This window comes from Urocitellus parryii, chromosome 10 (genome assembly GCF_045843805.1).
Source record: "Urocitellus parryii isolate mUroPar1 chromosome 10, mUroPar1.hap1, whole genome shotgun sequence".
Taxonomy (NCBI): domain Eukaryota; kingdom Metazoa; phylum Chordata; class Mammalia; order Rodentia; family Sciuridae; genus Urocitellus; species Urocitellus parryii.
In genome coordinates this window covers 138,025,602-138,046,083 of record NC_135540.1, presented here as the reverse complement: position 1 = coordinate 138,046,083, position 20,482 = coordinate 138,025,602, and the positions used below count along the sequence as shown (strand labels likewise).

The following is a 20,482-nucleotide window of genomic DNA, read 5'->3' as shown; positions in this document are numbered from 1 at the left end:
CTGGTAGGAGGCCACAGGAAAGGTGGTGTGTGGACATAGTCTTGAAGGAGACCTGGAGTTTGCTCTGTAGAAAGTCCCACAAGTAGGGGGACTGGGGCTGTGGCCCAGTGGTAGAGTGCTTGCCTAGCATGCTTGAGGCACTGGGTTCGATCCTCAGCACCACATAAAAGTAAAATAAAGGAAAGTCCCACATGGAGAGTGGAACAGTGATGCACCCAGGCTGGGCACTCAGGTTAAGGCAGGGGATGGTGGACACAAGGCAGTAGGAACTTTCAGAGGCTGCAGTGTCTCCTGAGGAACTTAGAAACACAGTAGAGGAACGAGAAATGGGTCCTGAGCACAAATTCCAGCAATGCCACTTCAGCGCAGACAGGTTCTGACTTAGGGACAGTTAATGGAAATTTTTGAAAACTTTTACTCAGGATATTTTGGCACATTCATGCTTGGTTTATCACAATCATTTAAAAACAAATATTGAAGTAGGTACTGAGTGCACGTGCTCCTTGACTCATATGGGTTATGTCCTGATCACACACCATGGGGTTATGTCCCCCATAAGCTGAAAATATCATTAAGTCGAAAATGCATTGAGCACATGTGACCCACCGAACAGCCCAGCCTAGCTGCATGGCACAGTGTAGAGTATCCGTTGTTCCCCTGGTCACACCTTGGGTAACTGGGAGCCACCTCTCACTGCTGCTGTGGAGCATGGAAGGACAGGATTGTACCAGGTATCACTAGCCTAGGAACAGCTCAAAATTCAAAATTCAAAATATGCCTTTCTCTTTCATACCATCCTAGAGTTGAAATACTGAAAGTTGAACCATTATAAGTCAGGGACCATTTGTATTGCCAGGCACCACAAAATGAGCCACGGAGAGACCGGTGACTGTGGTATCAGCCAGCCTGCACGGAGCTCCAGGAACCTGGAATGGGAACAAAGAAAGAGGGGCCGGGAAGCATGTTTTGAGTTTATGTTGGCCATATTTTTCCTTTTTTTAAATAAATCTGCTGCTGTCAATGTGATAGCACCGAGTAAAGCACTGTGCCTAGTTCCTCCTCCGCCCGCCACTGCTGTGACTTCCATTTGTCCCTTACTTGAAAAACATGTAAAATGCTATTCAAGTTCTATTCCCTTTATTCTGATGCTTTGGGTTTCACAAAATGAATTATTGCCTCATGTGCCTCTCATTCAAGCTGAATTTATCCACAATGATTTACTTTAAACAGGGCATACCTGTTTTATTATCTTGTTCATCTTAAAATATTTAAATGTCATGTAATCTACCCTGAGTTACAATACCACCCAGATCTTGCCCTCGACACCACCCTCTCAGCAATCTCTTATTGTAAATCCAACGTCTCCAGCTCACATGCAATGGCACATGTCAAGTAAGTCGTCACGGGCCTTGTCATTCATTGCTTCTGAATATTGACACAAAATGATTGATTTATAATTTATGCCTTTAAAATATTATTTGTTATTACTTAATAAAGCATTTGAGACCAGGAAGGGGGAGAAGAGATTCTGGAATCATCTGGAAAAATTATTGGAGCTCAGAATGGGATGCAGATGGTTAAAATGTGGGTTTCAATCCTGATCCTGCTTGGGCTCCCTCTATGTGACCAAGAGGCTGCCATGTGCCATGTGACTCATGTGCCTCAATTTTTTTTTTCTTCCCTTCTTCTTTTTCTAATTGTACAGGGGATTGAACCAAGGGGCAGTTAACCACTAAGCCACATCCCCAGTCCTTTTTATATTTTATTTAGACAGGGTCTCACTAAGTTGCTGAGGCTGATTTGAACTTATAATCCTCCTGTCTGAGCCTCTCTAGCTGCTAGGATTAGCTTTGTGAGCCAAAGAGCCCAGCATGCACCTCATTTCCTCATCTGACATATGGGCCTGGCAATAGTACCAGCTTCATGGGACATCAAGAGCATCGAACAAGATACTACTGCAGGAAGGGTTAAAGAAAGGGCCCAGCAGATGAAAACACCAAAAGAAGTGTCAGTCACTGTCACTATCAGACTCTGTCTCCAATTGGGGTGGCTAATAGGGTTCTATCCAGGCAATCAATGTCACTAACTCAGATAATATTGTGAAATTCATCTCCACACAGTTCTTGACTTGGAGGGGTCAATGCTTGAGAGTGGTTGGGGTGCTGAGCTGGAGGTGAGGAGCTGGGGTTTATGCCTGAGTTCTGCCCATGTTTCCTATGACCTTGAACAAGACATGAAATACTCCAGGCCTCACTGACAAAGGGAAACAACTGGGGCACCAATTCAAAAATCTTTTCATATCCACCTTAAAATGGAATTAAAAAAAAAACATCTACTTTTCTTAACAATTATCCTAAATTCCAAATGAAACGGTCACTGCTAAAAGTTAACCCCAAAGTCTTGTCACTTCCACCAGGCTGGTCACTTATCAAACACTACACAGGAAAGGGTAGCCACATGCATTCCATTTCTAAGCTGCTAAGGTCTCATTGATAAAGGCAGTTAAACCACCTTTAGTAGGAAAGAAGACCCTCCTGGGGGAAGGTCTCTCAAATCGAGGCTCATTGTGATCAGATCCGACTTAGCACACATTCAGTGGATAAGAACTGAAGCTTGGACCTGGTGGAGAGGTGGATAGTGAGATGGGGCAAGCTATAAAAAAGTTCAGTCATTATGGGGACAGAATCAGATGAAGAGAAAAATACTGTCTGCTATGAACCTGCTTTTGTTTGAATATGTTCTCCAAAATGCAAGAACTGGAGACTTAATTCCAGATGCAGCAGTCTTGGTAGGCAGGGCCTAATGGGAGGTGCTTAGACCATGATGGATCCACACACATGGTTGGATTATAAAGGGACTCGAGGCTACAATTTCTTGCTTGAGAACCTCTCTTGTCCTTCCTCCCTCTGTCATGAAATGATGCAGCATGACAGCCCACACCTGATGCCAGCTTCCATGCTTTCAGATTCAGAAACCATAAATCAAATATATTTCTCTTTATGCAAATTACCTAGCCTCAGGTATTCTGTTATAGCAGCAGAAGATGGACAATGATGGAATTGAATGTTTGTGCAGCTCCAAAATTCATATGTTGAAATATACTTCCCATTGTAATGGTTTTGGAGGCGAGGGCCTCTAGGAAGTGATTAGCCCTTGTTAATGTGATTGTTGTGAAATGAAAAGGTCCCCGAGCTAGTTCAAGCTCTTTCCACCATGTGGAATATGATGGGAATGTGACAGTTTGCAACTTATAAGAGCATCTCACCAGAACTCTCTTCTATGATAGCACTCTGATTTCTGACTTTCCAGCCTCCAGAACTGTGAGAAATAAATTTCCTGTCTATAAGCAACCCATGGTTTCAATCCCTAGCACCTCGAAAGGAAAAAATAAAATTCCAATTTATGTTGTCATCATAGGATATAGTGGTCTGAATAAAATGAGACAAGTATTGTATAAAAAGTTTCTCAAGGACAATAGAATATACCATTGGAAAAAGATCTTCTGCCTGAGGCAGGGGCAAAGAAACTTTGCTTGTAGTGGAAAAATATTTCCATTCTCCTGGCTCCAAGGGGGTCACTTAATGACCTTCTGGGCTGGAGAAAACAGGTTTACTCCAGAGAATTTGCCTGCTTACAAGAGTTATGTCAGCTTGGGAGTGACTGTTGGGGTTTAGCTCAGAGGCAGAGCATGTGCTTAGCATGCATGAGGTCAGGGATTAAGTCCCAGCTTCTCACTCCATACACACAACATTCAGGAGTACACAGAATTGTCTGGTACAGTAGGGGGCCGGAGAACTGTCCCAGATGTCCAGCATCCTAGTTCTTGCCACATACAGCACTCAACATCTTCCTATGTAAACAGGAAAGCAAAATGGGAAGGAAAACAGGATATGTGCCCAAATCAACAGGCCATGGTAGCTATAATTTAGTCAAGACTTGAATAGGCATGCTGAGTATCATAGAGAAGTGAATTGGAGACAAAGTCAACATCCATGCCATCTCTTCCCCCAGTTAGCTCAGGCCCACAGAGGGTATAGGAAAAAAAATAATGGAGATGACATTAGGGTTGGGTTGGGAGAGGAACAGGGACAGACTGCAGTTAGCAATGCTCAGAAGTTTATAGCAGACTCTCTCACCCATAGAAACCAGTTTTGCCTTATAAATGTGTTATGAAATAAGAAAACAATATTTAAGATTACATTTAGAAATGTTTTGTTCTGTGTTATAAATCACAAAATGATGGTGCAGAAATGAATTATCACCTCTAAACAGTTGTATTCTCCCACCTCCTCTTCATGAACAAGAAGGGAAAGCAAAGGGGCTGGGAATAAGGGGGGCAGAAAAGGGGCCTTCCTACCATAGGCTCCGAGACACTACTTTTGTGACGTCCACGGGTCTGACAGGCTATTGTAAAGGCTCACTCAGGAAGCACCCAATTCCAGAGGTTCCCAGAGGAACCTGCCATAATAATCCACGGTGCGGGTGTAAGTACTAACCACCAACGAGCTAGGGCTTCAAGACCCCTGCCACCCTCTAAGGCCATCCACACAATTACAAAGCTGACATACGCCTCAAAGCCCTGCAACTCTTCAACCCTAACACTGATTCTATGAGAACAAGTTTTCATAGGTGTCTGTAGAATACAACTGACCTCCATCACCTTGGTCCCCGAGTCACATTGCAGTTCAGCTGTGACAACTACATTTGTGTCCCAGAAGCTGGTATGATCCTCAGGTTTGGCTTTGTAGTCTACATTGGTACTACACCATCGGATTCATTACTGTTCGACACGCCACAGAAAATGAAACGCTTCTATCTTTGGTTAAGTGTCCCCCAAGGCCTGTCTGTGAAAGTTTTGATCCCCAGCCCGTGGGGCCTCATGGGAGATTACAGTCACTAGGGATAGACCTTCACAGGGGATGGTGGGATGCCAGTCTCTTCCGCTCTGTTTGTGCTTTCCATTGTCATAGCTTGCTCTGTCATGTGCTGCCACCATGATGTAATGTCCTGCCACAGGCAGAAAAATAACTGAGCGACTGAACATAGACTGAAACCTCCAAAATGTGAACCCAAATAATATTTTCATCTTTTTAAATTGACTGTCCCTGATATATTGTTGCAGTGATGAAAAGCTAACTAAATGTACTAGATTTGTCCAAAATACAATGATTCAAGCTACATGAGGCTGTGACCATTGTGCTGAGATTCCTGGATTGGCTTTCCACATTTTTCTTTCCAGAATCTCTTTTTGTACAAGGAGACTACTAATATTGTGCATCACCAATTTGGATTCTAAGATATCTTATGACAATTACTATCCTCCTACCTCCCTTTCTATACTGTAGAAGTAGCAGATTCATCACAGCCTGGGGATAGCTGACGTTTGCTCAAGAAGCAGACTCCCTTGATCAGTTTCTACTGGGCCCAGTCCAAGAATATAGGATGAAAATGGGGCCCCACCCCAAGAAGCCCAGGTGTAAGAAGAAAACTTGGTGTGGAAAAATCATGTCCAGTGCAAATATAAAACAGACTATGGAATAGATGTGATATTGGCAACTCACAGGCGGCCAGGAAGAATAAATGTGGAGATTAGAAGAATAAGAAGACACCTGAGAGACATGCAGAGGTCAGGCAAGGGCAAGAACAAGGTTCAACACTTTCAAACAAAGTCCAAGCTGAAGTGCATAACTAAAGAAGCCAATAAATAAAGTGGTGTGGGTTTAATCTTCTTGGGGTTAAATCCAAATGCCATTGGAAATGCTACTTTTCTGTCTGAGCCTCAGTTTTCCTCAAGAAGGGGAACACTGCTGACCTTCATGGGCAGCCATGAGAACTAGAAGAGCTATTACATACAGCATGCTAGCTAGTGCACCCACACGAGGTAGACTCCCCATAGGGAAGAGTTCAGGGATTATATGCTCCATCCATCGCAGCTGAGTGATACTACATTGAGGAGAAAAATGAAAGGACAACAATGGGAATAATTCAGATTTGATAACAACTAGTTTTTCTCTGCTTAAATAATTGTTGGAAAAAAAATAAAAGGAACTACAACATTCCAAGAACTGACGCCTTTGAAAAATTATTCAGGGAAAGTGCAGAACTGTTGCCGAGCTGATAGCTTCACAGAGCCAAGCACAGAGAAAGAGCAGAATCCCAAGCACAAAGCGGCTCTTAATCTACTGTCTTTAAAGAATGTCATTATGACACAATTAGTGCTTATCAGGGAATCTTACAGAACTATTCAAGAAAGAAAAGGCTGCCGGAGGACAATTTTCAACACAGGATGGTGGACAGGAGTGGGGCCTGGTAGCCCAGGTCAGCAGAATCTACTGATGGCCACACAGAGTCTCGCTGCAGCCTCTGTTGGAATTTGTGCAGCTAAAGAACCACGGCTGGTGACCAGGACGGGACAGGGCAGGCTGCTCCTCCAAGACTGGGAAGAGTAGAGATGCCCCTGAAGCAGGTGGCTTCAGGCCAGGGAGAGGACAGTGCATAGGATGATGCAGATAAGAGCCAGGTCAGGAAAGGACAGTGCAAGTGGCACTGCCCTCAGCCACAAGACGTTTCCCTGGGTCACCTTAAATTCCTCATGAGCCAACAGAACGCAGCTGCCCATCTGAACTGAAACATCAGCCTCCCCTCAAAAAGAGATCTTTCTATTTATAATGGTGGAACTTTCAGTTTCTAACTGTGGTACTCTCACTTCCCAACTCTGAGGGCTGCAGGCCCTTCCTTTCACCCCTCAGCTCCTCAGGCCCCAGTTCACCGGTGACTGTGTTCCAACACCCAGACAGGCACCAGGCAGGCAGCAGGTGCAGGGTGTTCCCAGCTCTCCAGAAGCCATTTCCTGAGGGAAGCAACCAAGTCAACAGCAAATATAACCATGTTACCTGCAAAACTAGTGGCACACCAGTGGCACTGCACAGGTGGGCCTCACTCAGGAAAGACTGGTTTACCCTAAAAGAAGCACCTCCACTTCAGCGAGTGCACACCGCGTGCGCACACACACACACACACACACACACACACACACACACCTACACACACACACACCGTTGAGCTGTTTGTTCCATGCAGGTGGGTGCTGGCTTCTGCTCACTCACGTCTCTCAGGGACCCGACAGACATAGCAATTGGTGCCTTGTGCAGGACCAGTCCCAAGCCTAGAGCTGGGAGGGCATACACCTGTGCTCCAGGCAACTTCTGGATCCTAAAGGTCAGGCCAGATGACATACCTGTCTATCTGTCCTCTACACGGCCATGCTGAACTTCAACTAAGAAAAATAATACAGTCCTATTATGTGCTTGGAAGAGAGATCCGTGGTGACGATCACATCTACTATGACTTCCATTGAATGGTGTGGCAGTGAGTAGGGAGACCATCCAACAGACCTGACAGAATGATGCAGTCTGAGTCTGATGAGAAAAGGGAGAAGATGCCGGGGGATGGTGTCCAAGTAGAGAAAACAGTAGGTTCAGGGTGTGGAAATGTCCACATTTCTGACTTCTCTAGGGGATCAACGGGGACATCATGGTCAGCTTCTGAGGTGTATGTGTGAAAGACAGAATGGTGTGGGGTGAGGCCTGAGGATTAGAATGTGAGTGCCACTGTCACAACCTGCAGTCCAAAGAGACTCTGACTCCACAAACAACACAGCCAAAGGAGCTGGCTGGTATGCACCCACTATGTGCATGGAACACTCTGAGTGAATGAAATGCATCATTATTAAACTCCTCATTAAAGGCACTCGTGCATTTAACCATGATGACTCAGTGAAAATGGAAGGCATTAGGGTTTCTGGTTTTTCACTGGGTGCCAATTGTCTGCCAGGCATTGGTTCAAGTTGGATCCAAGTTTAGGGACTCTAGAAAAATTCCCCACCCTCCTACAATTTAAGCTCCTAGAACAGATTAAACAATAAATAAATGAGTATATGATGAATATTTAATTAAAAACTACAAAAGAATACCTGAGGTTTAGAGAGTTATTAACTCATCCAAGGTGACACTACAATTCAGCCACGTAGCAGGGATGAGATCTCTTCTTGTGTCTAAGTGCCCTGCACTTCACCATTAAAGTATAATTCCATTTGCACATTCCCATTCCAGATAATGGAAATCCAGGGAACATTCTGTATCCGAGGTCAGAGCAGGGACCTGATTATCTTTGGGGTTTGCAAAGATTGCTCAGGTCATAGTGGAGAAGTATGGCAGTTTGCAAACCCTTGCAGAAGTCACAGAGCTGGGGAGGGCAGAAAAACAGAAGATTTGTATTTGAGCTGAAGATAGCAATAAAAAAGAAATTATGAAGCTAAGCAGGATCAATCACCAACTGAAATGTACAAACTTAAGTGCAACCATTTCTCAAAGGCAAGAGCGATCAATTCAGGGTTACCAGGTTTGATTAATTATTCTCTAACTGTTTCAAATGTCTTGGTGCCTCAGTTTCCTATTCTTTATTATATATATATATATATATATATATATATATATATATATATATAAATCTGTGGACATGTGTCCTAGTTTTTAGCTAATACAATATAAGGGAGAAATCTTCTGGAGAGTTTTGAGAAAGATTGCCTTCCCGGGTTAACAGAAGAGAGGCCTGAACCTTATTCTTTTCCTTTTTTAGAGCCGAGTGATGAGATCAGCTGCTTGGAGACACTGTGGCCTTTCACCACCTGGTGGGAAGGATCCGCCAAAAAGAGCAGGTGGGTAGGATGGCAATGAGCAGTCATACCCAGGATGACATTCTCAATCTGGTTTCCAATCAAAATCAAGCTTTCCAGCAAGAACCATTAATCATCGTGTTGAAGGGCTGCAGCATAGACATTTACTAAGTATCACTCCCTAACGGGTGCTTTAAATGCATTACAAAATATGATTCTCACAGCAAAAGTCCACAATAAAGTATAATTCCATTTTGCACATTAGGCAACCAAGATTCACAGAAGCAAAATCACTTCCCCAATGTCAAGTGCATCGAATAAAATACTTCACATTATCTTGTGCCCAGAGTCATGGTGAACTACAAACTGCTCAGGGAACAGGGTTCTATCTGCAAAGATGGTCCTGCTTTACAGAATGATTGACAGGTATGAATTTCACTCCAGAAGTGATAGTCCTCATGGAGTGTTCAGAGAGAGCTTAGAGAGGCATAAGCCAGGGTGCTCCCTGCAAAGCATCTCACAGGGAGGAGTCCAGAGAGCAGAGATGCCACCCTGAAAGAACTGAAGCTTCTCTAATGGAAAATTAAAACCAAGCTGAATACAGCCCCCACACAGTCCTAGGACCACTATGATATGGTGGTCAGTCCTTCCACAAGATGGCACTCAGTTCCCTTGTCTTTTGCTTTTATCTGTGATTTTATGCTGTCACAGAACAGGAGGAAAGAGCACACACGTGTCCCTGTTTATATCATTCGTCATCTTTCCAGTTTGACAATTGTGACTTTTGTGCCTTTCCATCAAGATCACAGGCATTATGTGGGGTCCTGAGAAGCTCTGAGACTTACCTAAGTGTGTGCAGGGGGGATTCAAACAGGATGGCTGAGAACTGCTTTGTCACAAATGTCCCTGGATGCCCTTCACGTCCTTTTGTCTGCTCTTAATGGGTTTCTGTCGTCTCTCTCCTCTCCTCTCTTCTCTTATTCTCTCTCTCCCTTCTTGCTCCCTCCTTCCCTCCTTCTCCCTATACACGTGTCTTCTCACATTCCTTCCGTGCTCTCTCTGCATTGCTGCTTCTAGTCTATTGGCCCCTAAAATAAATGTATATTGAATTATATGAATTGAGACTAAGGAAACAAGGTGAAAGACTGAGACACGCTCCTGTAACTGTGATGCACGAGATGCAGCTGGCGGTCCCTGGACATGATGTAGAGTTTGCTATCCAGAGGCTGGCCTTGCTTTCTCTTATCACCTAGTCCTAGCAGCAACCTTCCCTGCCCCTCTTTAATGCTGCCTATATAGAGGTCAGTCACTGTGTATATGCTTGATATCATTTACTTGGATAATTGAACATTAAACAACCCTCTCCTATGATTTTAATTATGCCCATTTCCCAGATGTGGTGACTGAGGCTTAACTCACCTCCTGGGGCGTGGCTAAGAAGAGGTGAAGTGTATTCTAACCTGATCCCTCTGGTTGGATATACCTCCTGCTAACCAAATACTGTTGTGCCTTTTTTATTTTTCTGGTCTATATTCCATATAAACGCACTGCTAGGAAGCAGCTCAGGGTAAATGAGGAGTTATTAATATTATATGCAACAGAAACTGGTTGTTTTGGCGCAAGGGATAACTCACGATTGAAGAAACCATAAAACTCTTGCTTTGGAAACTACACATGCCACAGAATTCTTGTTAATTCCCTGCCAGGTTATTACCTGAAATGGAAACACAATATTTTCACAGTCATCCTCAGAACATGCTCCAGCAGTCGTAGGAAGACCACGGATCATTTATAACCTGAGGTCATCCACTGGGGGGAGCGGCTCTGAAAGGCCCTCTAACAGTTTTATTAGCTCTGGATTCCTCTGATGCAGGAGCAATTTCAGGTGTGAGTTTTCAAAGCACAAAATATCCCCTTCAGTGTCCTCAGCGGAGCTCTTGTGTGAGCCCAGCTTTTCCAATTCCAGGTCTCTGGTAACGAGCTTGGAGCAATACTGGTATTTAATAAGGCCCTGCCTTCGTGGACCCAACACTACTCCATGGCCTCAGGCCTTGAAATACCTTCCTCCCAAAAAGTGTTGAGAATAATCTGGCTGGTGATTTCCTAGCCCGGGAGAGAGTGTGACTCACATATTAAATGCACAGAGAGTCCTCCTGTTTTGCTCTTTTAGCAAATAAATAAGCTCTCCTTGGTTTGATTATTCTGTTGCTTAGCTCACCAGGGAAAACAACCCTTCTCTTTCATCTTGGACCATTCCCCCCAGGCTCACTCACTTTACCTTTGAGATTACAGTGCTACCTTTGCTGTAACTTGCTAGGGTTCTAGAATTTTCAGAAAAGTAATCTCTCAGAACAGTTATGAGAAGAACAAGGATAGTAAAAAGCAGGATGTCCAGTTAAACTTAAGTTACAGATAAATAATTGGGAAAGGAAGGTGCTGGGGATTGAACACAGGGTGCTCTTCCATGCTAAGCAAGCCTTCTACAGCCCAGCCAACAGGAAATAATTTCCTAGTATTTAGTATCTGGGATCTAACCAGATTATCTGTTGTTTATCTGAAATTTGAGTTGAATTGGATGAGTTATATTTTTATTTGCTAAGTTTAGTAACTTTACACAAGAAGATCCCTTTTATAAAGCAGTGAGCTCTGCTCTTTCATATTGGCAATCTCTTTTACACTCATTAGAATGCTAAGAAAACTAAGGCCCAGAAAAACCATCCATCTATTAAGGTGACACAACCAGGAGGAATAGGCCAAAAATTCAAACAGAAGTGGAATGCAGAGGAATACTCTTCCTATGATAAGAGTAATTCCAAAATCCAATCTCAGAAATCTGTCATTGACACCTTGTCTCTCCTTTCTATCCAGGATGCTGGGGAAGATCTGGGTTGAGAAGTAATTGGAGTTAAGCACAAGCCAGTATTTCAGAGGAAACTCCCAGCCTACCCTCACTCCGTGCCACTGAAGTATTTATTTTTCTGAGCACAGCCAGGCAAGGATGTCTTTTCATTTCACTTGCATCTGCAAACACCTTTCTCTCACTGTATTTTAACTGCTGATCTAGGACTTTGATTTACCCTCCTAAAAAATGAAGATATTTACATAAAACAACCTACTGCTGGATGTACAGGCACCTAATCTGCAGGAACTCTCAGGGAAGTTCTACAAGACTTAAAATGCTGAAATGGAAGTTCTTGATGGCTATAAAAGGAGATAGGGATGTTTTAAATCTAAATGCATCTCTTCACTTATAGGAAATGTGAGCTTCTTAGTCCTCCAGGGATTCAAAAATCTCTACCTTGAACCATCTGCTCAACGCAGGTAGAGGATCCTGGGTGCAGATTCAGAGCCTGCCACCTTCCCTCTGGGCATGCAAGAAAAGTTGTTTCATTTTGAGACTCAATTTCCTTAAATATAAAATAGAGAAGCTAAGAACTCCTCTAGTCCCTGGCAGGGACTGGGTATGAGAGAGTGGGGATGGGGTTATCACACTATATGAAAGTGAGGCATTATCATGGCTACATTCTCTTCATGCCAGAGCACTTTGCAAGGTTGAGATCTGTTGTGCAAAGGGTTCCTGTGAAAGTGCCGTTACTCAGCAGGAGTCACCCTTTTGGAGATCCAAAAAACAGTTTAGTGAGTTCTCAACAAGAATTTGGGAGAATACGGACTTCAGCTATGTTGGATCTTTTTTTTTTTTTTTTTTTTTTTTGGCTATTCTTCCCATGCCTCTCTTTTTTCTTAAATATTTCTTCCCCCATGAAGTCCTCCCTAATTCCTCCAAACAGAAAATGCCTTTTTTGAGCAACTACTGGGAAGTGGACATACTGTTCTAGAAACTGAAGCAAACATCCACCTCCAGCTCTCTGCTCTCATGGAGCATGTATTCTGGGGAAGAGTAAGACATAGTATGCAAGTGAGTTGATCAAGTAACAAGATGACTAGAGATAAACACACTAGCTGCACAATTATGTTAAGAAAGTATGGCTATGAAAGAAGGAAATAGGACCACAGGAGGGGCATATTGGGATGGCCTAGTAATGTACATGATGCATTTTTCATCTCTTACGGGAAAGTTTGCCAGTTTATCTAACTTTTCACTAAACTGCAATTTTAAGAACACCAACTATTTCTTAATCTCTTGGACAGCTCTCCTGCCAGCAACAGGCAACACCCAAGGCTGGACTGGATTTGGAAAAAGGTGTATCAGAGTTTCCCAAGGCACATGTAGGTTTCACACTTGGAAGGCATTTTCTAAATACTTGGTTTGTTTTTATAGGATAAAATGAAATGCTGCAATTAAAAAAAACAACAACAAAAATTTTTAAAAAATGTCAATAAAAGCTTTAAAAAAATCACTGATAATGGAGTACAGATATAAAGCAAGTGAGAGACACTGAGGGGAACTAACCCTCTCACATAATAAGGATCCGTGAAAACAAGGCCAAGCGTGGAGTTTTGAACTGAGACACTCCATGGTTCAGATGTCCTCAGTGAGCTCCTCAGTCATTGCAGTTAGCTAACGACCTGGGATCATGCATGAGCGCCTTTCACGCTGGTCTGAGATTTCCTTGAGGGCTGGCCCTCGGTGTTTTTTTCCCAGTAACCTACTCTAACATTACACAGCCTGACAATAGATGTGCTCCAGAGTCACTTTTGTGAAAATGGGGAGCAGAGGCCACTATGTGGGATTAACTCACAACTGCAACTTCCAGAAAACTATAAAGGCTCCAGACTCCCTGTTCATGTTGGGCTGTGACCTGGAATTTGGTTCCATGGAGCCACAGACCAGACTGCAGTCTCACTGGCCACCTGTCACAGGTCTCCCATCCAGCACCCAGGCATTTCACATCACCTGATTTATTTTGAATCCTTAGCATATCACTATCTCACTTAGAGAGATTTTATTTATCTCTCTGGCTTTTTGTCTGTCTCCTCCACCTCGCACAAGGGTGAGGATTTCCATCTGCTTCATTCCTTACTGTGTCACTAGTAAGGGAACAATACTTGGCACAAGGCGGTAATTCAATAAACACGTGGTCAAGGAATAAGTGTGATCTCTCTAAATGCTTACTGGGACAGTGACAAGACGCATCCCAAGTGAGTTAAAACAAAAACTGTGTAAACGTGAATCACAGGTGATTCTAACACTGTGTACCCCATAACCCTCACACTCCATCCAGAATATTCTAGATAACTAATTATCCTGAATCCCCCTTTCCCAGACAAATTTCCTTCCTATCCCAGGAACTGGAGGCCATAAAATGAAGGCTTTGAGGCAGACATGAGGTCTAATTACAGAAATATTCTATTGGATCCACATAGTGCTATTTAGAAATACTCAATCTGCCACTACCCAGAAATCAGTAGATTCCCCATAAAAGTACGAACTTAGGGAATTCTATCTTGAAAACTAAATAAATACAATGCACCACAGCTAGGCCTAAGGCCCACTGGCAGCCCTGTTTTGGGTCTGAGCTTAAGGCCTCATGCCTAGGCATGGCCTAATCTGTCAGGGCTGATTCTTGCTTGGTTGCTGAAAGCATTTTAGCTTGCGACCCCTGCTGGAAAACTAACAAAAAGCGTGCAATATGGAGAAAAAAAAAAAATAAAAGATGCCCACTGGGATCCATTTCCATTATGTTCAAGCTATTCCTGGGAAGAATGATGTATTCATTTTTCTGGACCTCATGTGGTAGCACATAACTATTGATAAACTATGGCCCAGTAAATATTATTCTAATGGCCTGAAACAGCTAGGGGCTTAATTCCCTATGGGTTAGAGGAACTCAGAATGCCTCCTGTTGGAGGCAGGCCTGGAGAGGAATTGCAGAGGCTGTGTGCATCCGTGGGTTACAATGTCTCCCGACTCGGAAAAGGAGTCTGCTTGGAGATTGTGGATGGCCTCTAGGAAGGGTGAGAAGCCAAAAATCCAGGATTGGAAACTGAAAAGAAATGAAGGGAACCAAGCTCTAAGAATCATGTCAAGATGGTGCCAAAGGAATGGTTCCACTGGGACCACATCTTGGTACATTGATGCTGCTGCTGACGCCAGCCGCCTGATCCATGACCCACAGTGCTAAATAAACACTCCTTTGTCCTTGTGTCCTTTAACTACTCCCCCAAGATTCCAAGCCCCAGGTGGGTCATTTAACTGAGTTCAGAGCTAGGAGATATGGACAAGGAGAAAGAGCCTCACCTTGTCCACCAAAACCATCTCCCTAGAACAAGAGTGTAGTTCCCCCTAAATAAGAAGACCTTCAGTGGCTGGGTATCTTCTGAACACTTTGTAGGAGTTCAAGTAGAGATGGAGGGAAAGGGCAAGACAAGCAGTACCTTGGAGTGAAATAAGAACAGACAGATCTGCGTTCCAATCTGGAATCTTTTGTACTTTTAGAAAATTAATGAAGTTTCCTAATCTGCCGATTCCCAATCTTTAAATAGAAATAATGCCATCTGCTCTCTAGGGTTGTTGTGAAAATTCAATTCAATCATTCATTCACTTTTGCAAACACATTTATCAAACATCTAGTAAGTACCAGGATAATTTGGGGGACAAAAATATGAAAAACACCTAGAACAGCCAGAGCTCTGTTCTGAGAACAGATTTAGACAAGAGAAACTCAGGTAATCCCATGAAAGTAGTCATGTTTAACTGACTCCCCTATCTGCAACTTACATTTTTAGATTATTCAATGTCAAGTCCCTGCCTATAAATAGATTTTCTTAAGATATATGTTATCTAAAAGGTAAAAAAAAAAAGCAGAATAAACAAACAAACAACCAAACAAACAAAAAGAAATACTCTAAAAATTAACTATAATACTAAAATAAGACAATCATAATTCTGAGAAGCATCAAAGCCTTGTGCTGGTAGAATTCACATAGAGTGATCAGAAGAAGAAAATGTCAAATTATATGAAATCCTCACTCTCATTTAATATTTAGCATACATAACTAACTCAGAGATACCCAAACTACAATTAACCTGAAAATTAAAATAGACATAAAATAAAAATGGGGGGAGGGCAATTTAGTAAAGAGTTTCATAAGGGTTTTATGATTGTCAAAATGCTGTTCATATATTTTTTTTTCTTTATTTCTCCCAAATATTCCATTAGTCTCTATTTTGCAGTAAAGAAAAAGAAAAAAAAAAAAAAACCCGAAGTTCCTGGAAGGAAAAACATTTAGCCAAGGTCATGGGGCAAGAAGTCAAGTCGGCTCTACAGTGCCTGGAGGTCTCTCTCTTTCCCCTACCAGAAAAAGGCAGTCTCAATAGAAAGCACCAGATCATGTAACCAGGTTGAAGGAAGAAAATTACCCCCAGTAGATAAGGAACTACCCTGGTTTTTCCAACTCAGCTGGGAAGTTCCTGCCTTCTGTAATGACTGGAAAGTTACTGGATTTCCTGCTGAGCAGCGGGAAAGCTACTATTCTCCTGCCACAAGTGTCTCACATGGGGACCTTGGTTTAGGTGCTGGCCCAATACCCAACACTTGAGCACAACCTTGGCATAGGCTCCATTCAGAACATCCACTATCTGTCCCTCCTTCCAAACCCTAGCCTCCACAGAGAGAACAGGACTCCATCCACATGGTGGTTATGTGTCACCAAGTTAAGATGCCACAGTCCCAGAAAGGCAGCGTGCACTATCAAGCAATTTCTACCAGCCATTCCACCTTCTGGCCTCTTTCTAGTAACCACCAAATTTCAATTCAAAACAAGAAAAGCTTCCACATGGCTTGTCCTTTTAGAGAATGCCTGGGATTTTTTTTTTTTTTTTTCTAATAAGAAAGTTTCTTCTTTTGACAATAAAAGCAAAAGCCCCAACTACATTGTGGAATCCCAGTAATGCAAATCCCTCTCCTTTAACAAGGTTACAAAGTGGATGCACCCTGCAAAGGACTGTAGGCTCCCTGCTAATCCTATCACCAGCAGAGTCAAGTCCCCCTGGCCTGTGGAAACTCCTATTTGCTAGTTCAAGGCATCATTTTGTCATCAGCTTCCCCAGTAAATACTTTCCATCTTCAAGCTACAGTGCATCTTATTATAGCAGCAGCTTCACAGTGGACCTGCAGCCCAGAAACAGCTCAACAAGCTTCGCTCTATGCTGCTGTCCTAATTAACCGCTGATTTAGGAGTGCTTAGTCATGAAGTTGTCCATCCCTGTCAAAGTCTGCTGGAAGAGTTAGATAGGTAGCTGAAGCCTGGAAAGTCTCTGTTTAGAATGGATCTTTTCCTGACTAGGGCAGGAAAAAACCTTATATAACATAGTGGTCCATTTCAATATTGTATTTTCTGCAATCCTGTGGTGGGGCTATCTAAGCACTGGAAATACAAAGGGAAGGCTAGTGCAGGGATTTGCAGCTGAAACATTCATCTCCTGGAATTTCAGTAGGTCAGGCTTATTCTAACTGCACCCACTTTTGCTGGGAAAGCAGAAAGCAAAAATAATTCTGAAAACCAAAGGGAGAGCTTTGAAATGCAGGGAGGCAAAAGTTGGGTTATATCCCTTCCTTAAAAAAAGAAATATAAAATTCCTGCAATTAATCTTCCAGTGGAATCTGGTAATTGTATCTTAACAAAATGAGGTGATATTTGATTACAAAGCGAGAACGAACAGCTAAAACTGAAGGAATTTGCCTGTATTCTGGCTGTAGCCGCTGCAGCAGCTGGCCAAACACTGAGTGCCCGAGCTCCTTGGAACTCAGCTAAGGACCAACTCCCTGCCCTCCCTGCTGGACCAGTGTCTGGAGGAGCAATCCAGCCCTCGAGCGGCGCAGGAGGAGAGCTTGGTTTGCTAAAGAAGGAGCGGAGCCCTGCACTCCCTCCTTCTCCTACTGGCCGCTCTCCCTGATACTCCTTGGGCTACACTAGGTAGCAAGAAATTGCTTCTGGGAGCGCAGTCTGAACACAGCGCATTTGGAGTTGCGTCCCCAGGATCCCCCAAAATCGTCTTGGCTCAAGTTGCGGATAAAAATAGCCTGGGATAACGCTGAGGGAAGGGGAGGAGCGAGTCTTGCACAAGGCAAGGCAAGTCAAGGATACCACTGGTTCTGCAAAGAGCGGGTTAGGGAGGGAGGGGTGCAACTCTTGGCCCTGGGCGTGCAAGGAGGCTCTCATGCCATCTTGGTGGAAGTAGTAAGAGTAAGACCTATAGCGCTGGAAAATAACTGCTGAGCCCAGCACAGCCCTTTGACTGTGGTGCGGGTATCCTGGCTTTGGTTCCAGCTTCTCCATCTCACCATCCGCCTGCGCTCCAGGTTCGGCCCTTGAAGCCAGCCCTCGGGTTCCTGGACAGCGGGTGCCAGAAGGGGGAGCAGCGCCAGGTCAGCCGCCCAGCTGGGAAAGCACACCTGGAGAAGTCAGGCTGGGCGAGTAAGTCCCTGGTTCCCGAGGAGTGGGCTAAGCGCTCCCACGGCGGGTTCGCTCCCCTTATCCCCCTGCCCCCAACCTCCTCCACTATCCACGGTACCCGAAATAGAAACCAAGGCGGAAAAAAAAAAAAAGTAAAAAGTAATCTGAAATATCAAGATCCGGTTGTAATTGGTTTCCGTATGATAGGCTACTTACAGTCCGGGCTGTCGCTTCAATCTCTTTTCTCGCGAGCACCCCATCCCTCGGGAGATGCCCCATCGCCTCCTTACTCCAACCGACCGCAAAGGTCAGCTGGACCAAATCGTCCCCACCCAGGATGCCCGGTCGGCTGAGTGACTTGCCGACTGTCAGCCCGCTAGTTCTCCGCCCCAGGTGGTACCCAGGCTTGGCTGAGCGCTGTGCTCCAGCCGCCGCACAGGGTCCTAATGGGAAGCCGCCGGCGCGTAGCGGCGGACTGGAGAGAACCTCCGAATCTGCTAGGGGGAAAAAATCCAATTCATTAAGAGTCAGAAACTCCAATTTCTGCCCTTGTAGATCAGTCCTCGAGACTTCCAGAGCTGAGGTGCTAGAGAAGGAGGTGAGGACGATGAGAAGACCCTGTCTCTCCTTGTCTCCTCCCTTTCCACTCCACCTGCTTCAGCCTCGACTCACCTTGGGTTCTGCACTTGCCCCGAGTCCGGGCGCCAGGCGAGGGCACCTGGGTGCCGCTTCCCAGACTGGAGGCCCCCGCCCCACGAGCGCTGCACTCACCTGAGCCGCGGTGTGGTCCAGCCCGTCGGGCTCCCTAAATCGGCTCCAAGGCTGGGCCATGTGCAGCACCGCCGAGCACCCGCGGCGAGTGGAGTGAATTCCGGGACGCCCAGACCAGGGCGGGGAAGGGGCTCCGACACCCACAGAGAACCGGCGGTGGCGGCGGCTCAAGGCTGCCAGCCCGCGGAGGACCTTGCAGGCGGGCGTTTTGGTGCTCTATCCTGAAGAGGGGAGGAGCAGGAGGAGGAGCAGGAGCAGGAGGAGGGACGAAGGAGGCCGAGCCCTGAGGGAGAGCGCGTTGGGCAGAGGAGGATCGCGAGCGCCCACTGCTGCCCTGCCGGTTCCGGTGCGGCCCCGAGTCAAGCTCGCTGGAAGCCGGGAGCCACTCAGCGCTGGGCGGCTCAGCAGGACCCTACCTGGCAGAAGCGTCAGCCGCGGGTCCTGGAGTAGTTGGTCCCGCCTACCCTGTGTGGCAGCTCCTCGGGTTTCTATCCAAGGTGAGGGACCAGCGCTTACAAGAGAGTGGGGCGAGTGGATTGGCAGACTTCGCTGTGGCTGCAAACTTGGAACGTCCTGTCTACTCTCTGACCCCGAGCTTGGAACCCATGTGTTCCCCCACTTTCCAGCTCTGCACGGTCCCCCAAACATGCGCTCCTCCCACTGTGTTCGACCACGTGTTTCCTTACAGGCAGGTGACCCACCTTAAGCACGGGTGATTGCTGCGCCGCCCAGGAAGCAGGGGGAGCCATTCTCTCCAATTCGCGCTGCAGCGGACCTGGGACAGCAGCGACCGCCTGGGCCAGGAACCGCTTGAGGAACCCACTTCAGAGTGCACAGTGTAGCCACTGAACACACCCTCCCTTTGGTTTCGCGTCAGAACGTAGATGAGGACTTGTGAAGAGGGAATGGAGAATTCCGTTCTGCTTTTGCTAGTGTGCTAGGATGGCAAATGTCAGCGCTGAAATTAAGCAAGGTCCCCTCCTCCACCCCCTAGTTCTGAAGCTGAGGGGTTTTCTCTGAGAACCGACCCGCACACAGTAGTTCAATTTAAGAATTGGAGAGCATGGGTTTGGAATCTTGGAGAAACTGGGCTGCCTGGCTACCTAAGCCTAAGCAAGTCGTTCTCAAAGGCGGCTCAGCAAAAGTGGTAATTTTTTTTTAATCAAATGCACATCAAAACAATCTTCTTTGCATGAGATTTCAATACCTCTTCCATATCTTAAATACTCCTCGAAGATAAATATTTGGAAGGATTCAAACTTGCCATTTACTTTTTTTTTCTTTCTTAATTGATAGTCTTCCAACTAAGGGAAAGTTTTTATAGGGGATGTCTACAGGGAATAAACCCCTTAATTTCTACAAAGATAAGTCTCTGCCATTTTAGAAGGCAAAGCTACACCCAGCGCAGTATTTTCTGGTTGGTAAATACTTCCTTTCGAAAAATAAATTTTTAGAAGTTTTAATGACCCTGGCTATATGAACTTTTAAAAAGTCACTTTAAAGCTGCACTTTGAAAAGCCTTAGCATTTAAATTTAATTTAGATGTAGGGGACTGTTTTTCTCTTCCACTCTATGAAGCTGTGTAAAGTCATGTATGAGGTGTTCTGGTCAAATGCCAGTCTAAGATAAAGCCCTGTCAATCATGGTATCCTTGTGTTTCTACCTGCAGCCAAGCACAGT

At 44.9% G+C, this 20,482-nt stretch overlaps 1 protein-coding gene across 1 annotated transcript in view; it reads right to left on the bottom strand.

The window, feature by feature from the left end:
• The window catches only part of Hs3st1 (heparan sulfate-glucosamine 3-sulfotransferase 1), a 29,604-nt gene extending 10,652 nt beyond the window's left edge, over nucleotides 1-18,952 (bottom strand). Inside the window, exon 1 of the mRNA XM_026403897.2 lies at nucleotides 18,803-18,952. The gene's annotated coding sequence lies outside the window, so the exon portion shown is untranslated. The remainder of the gene's footprint in view (nucleotides 1-18,802) is intronic.
• Nucleotides 18,953-20,482: the final 1,530 nt, after the last annotated feature.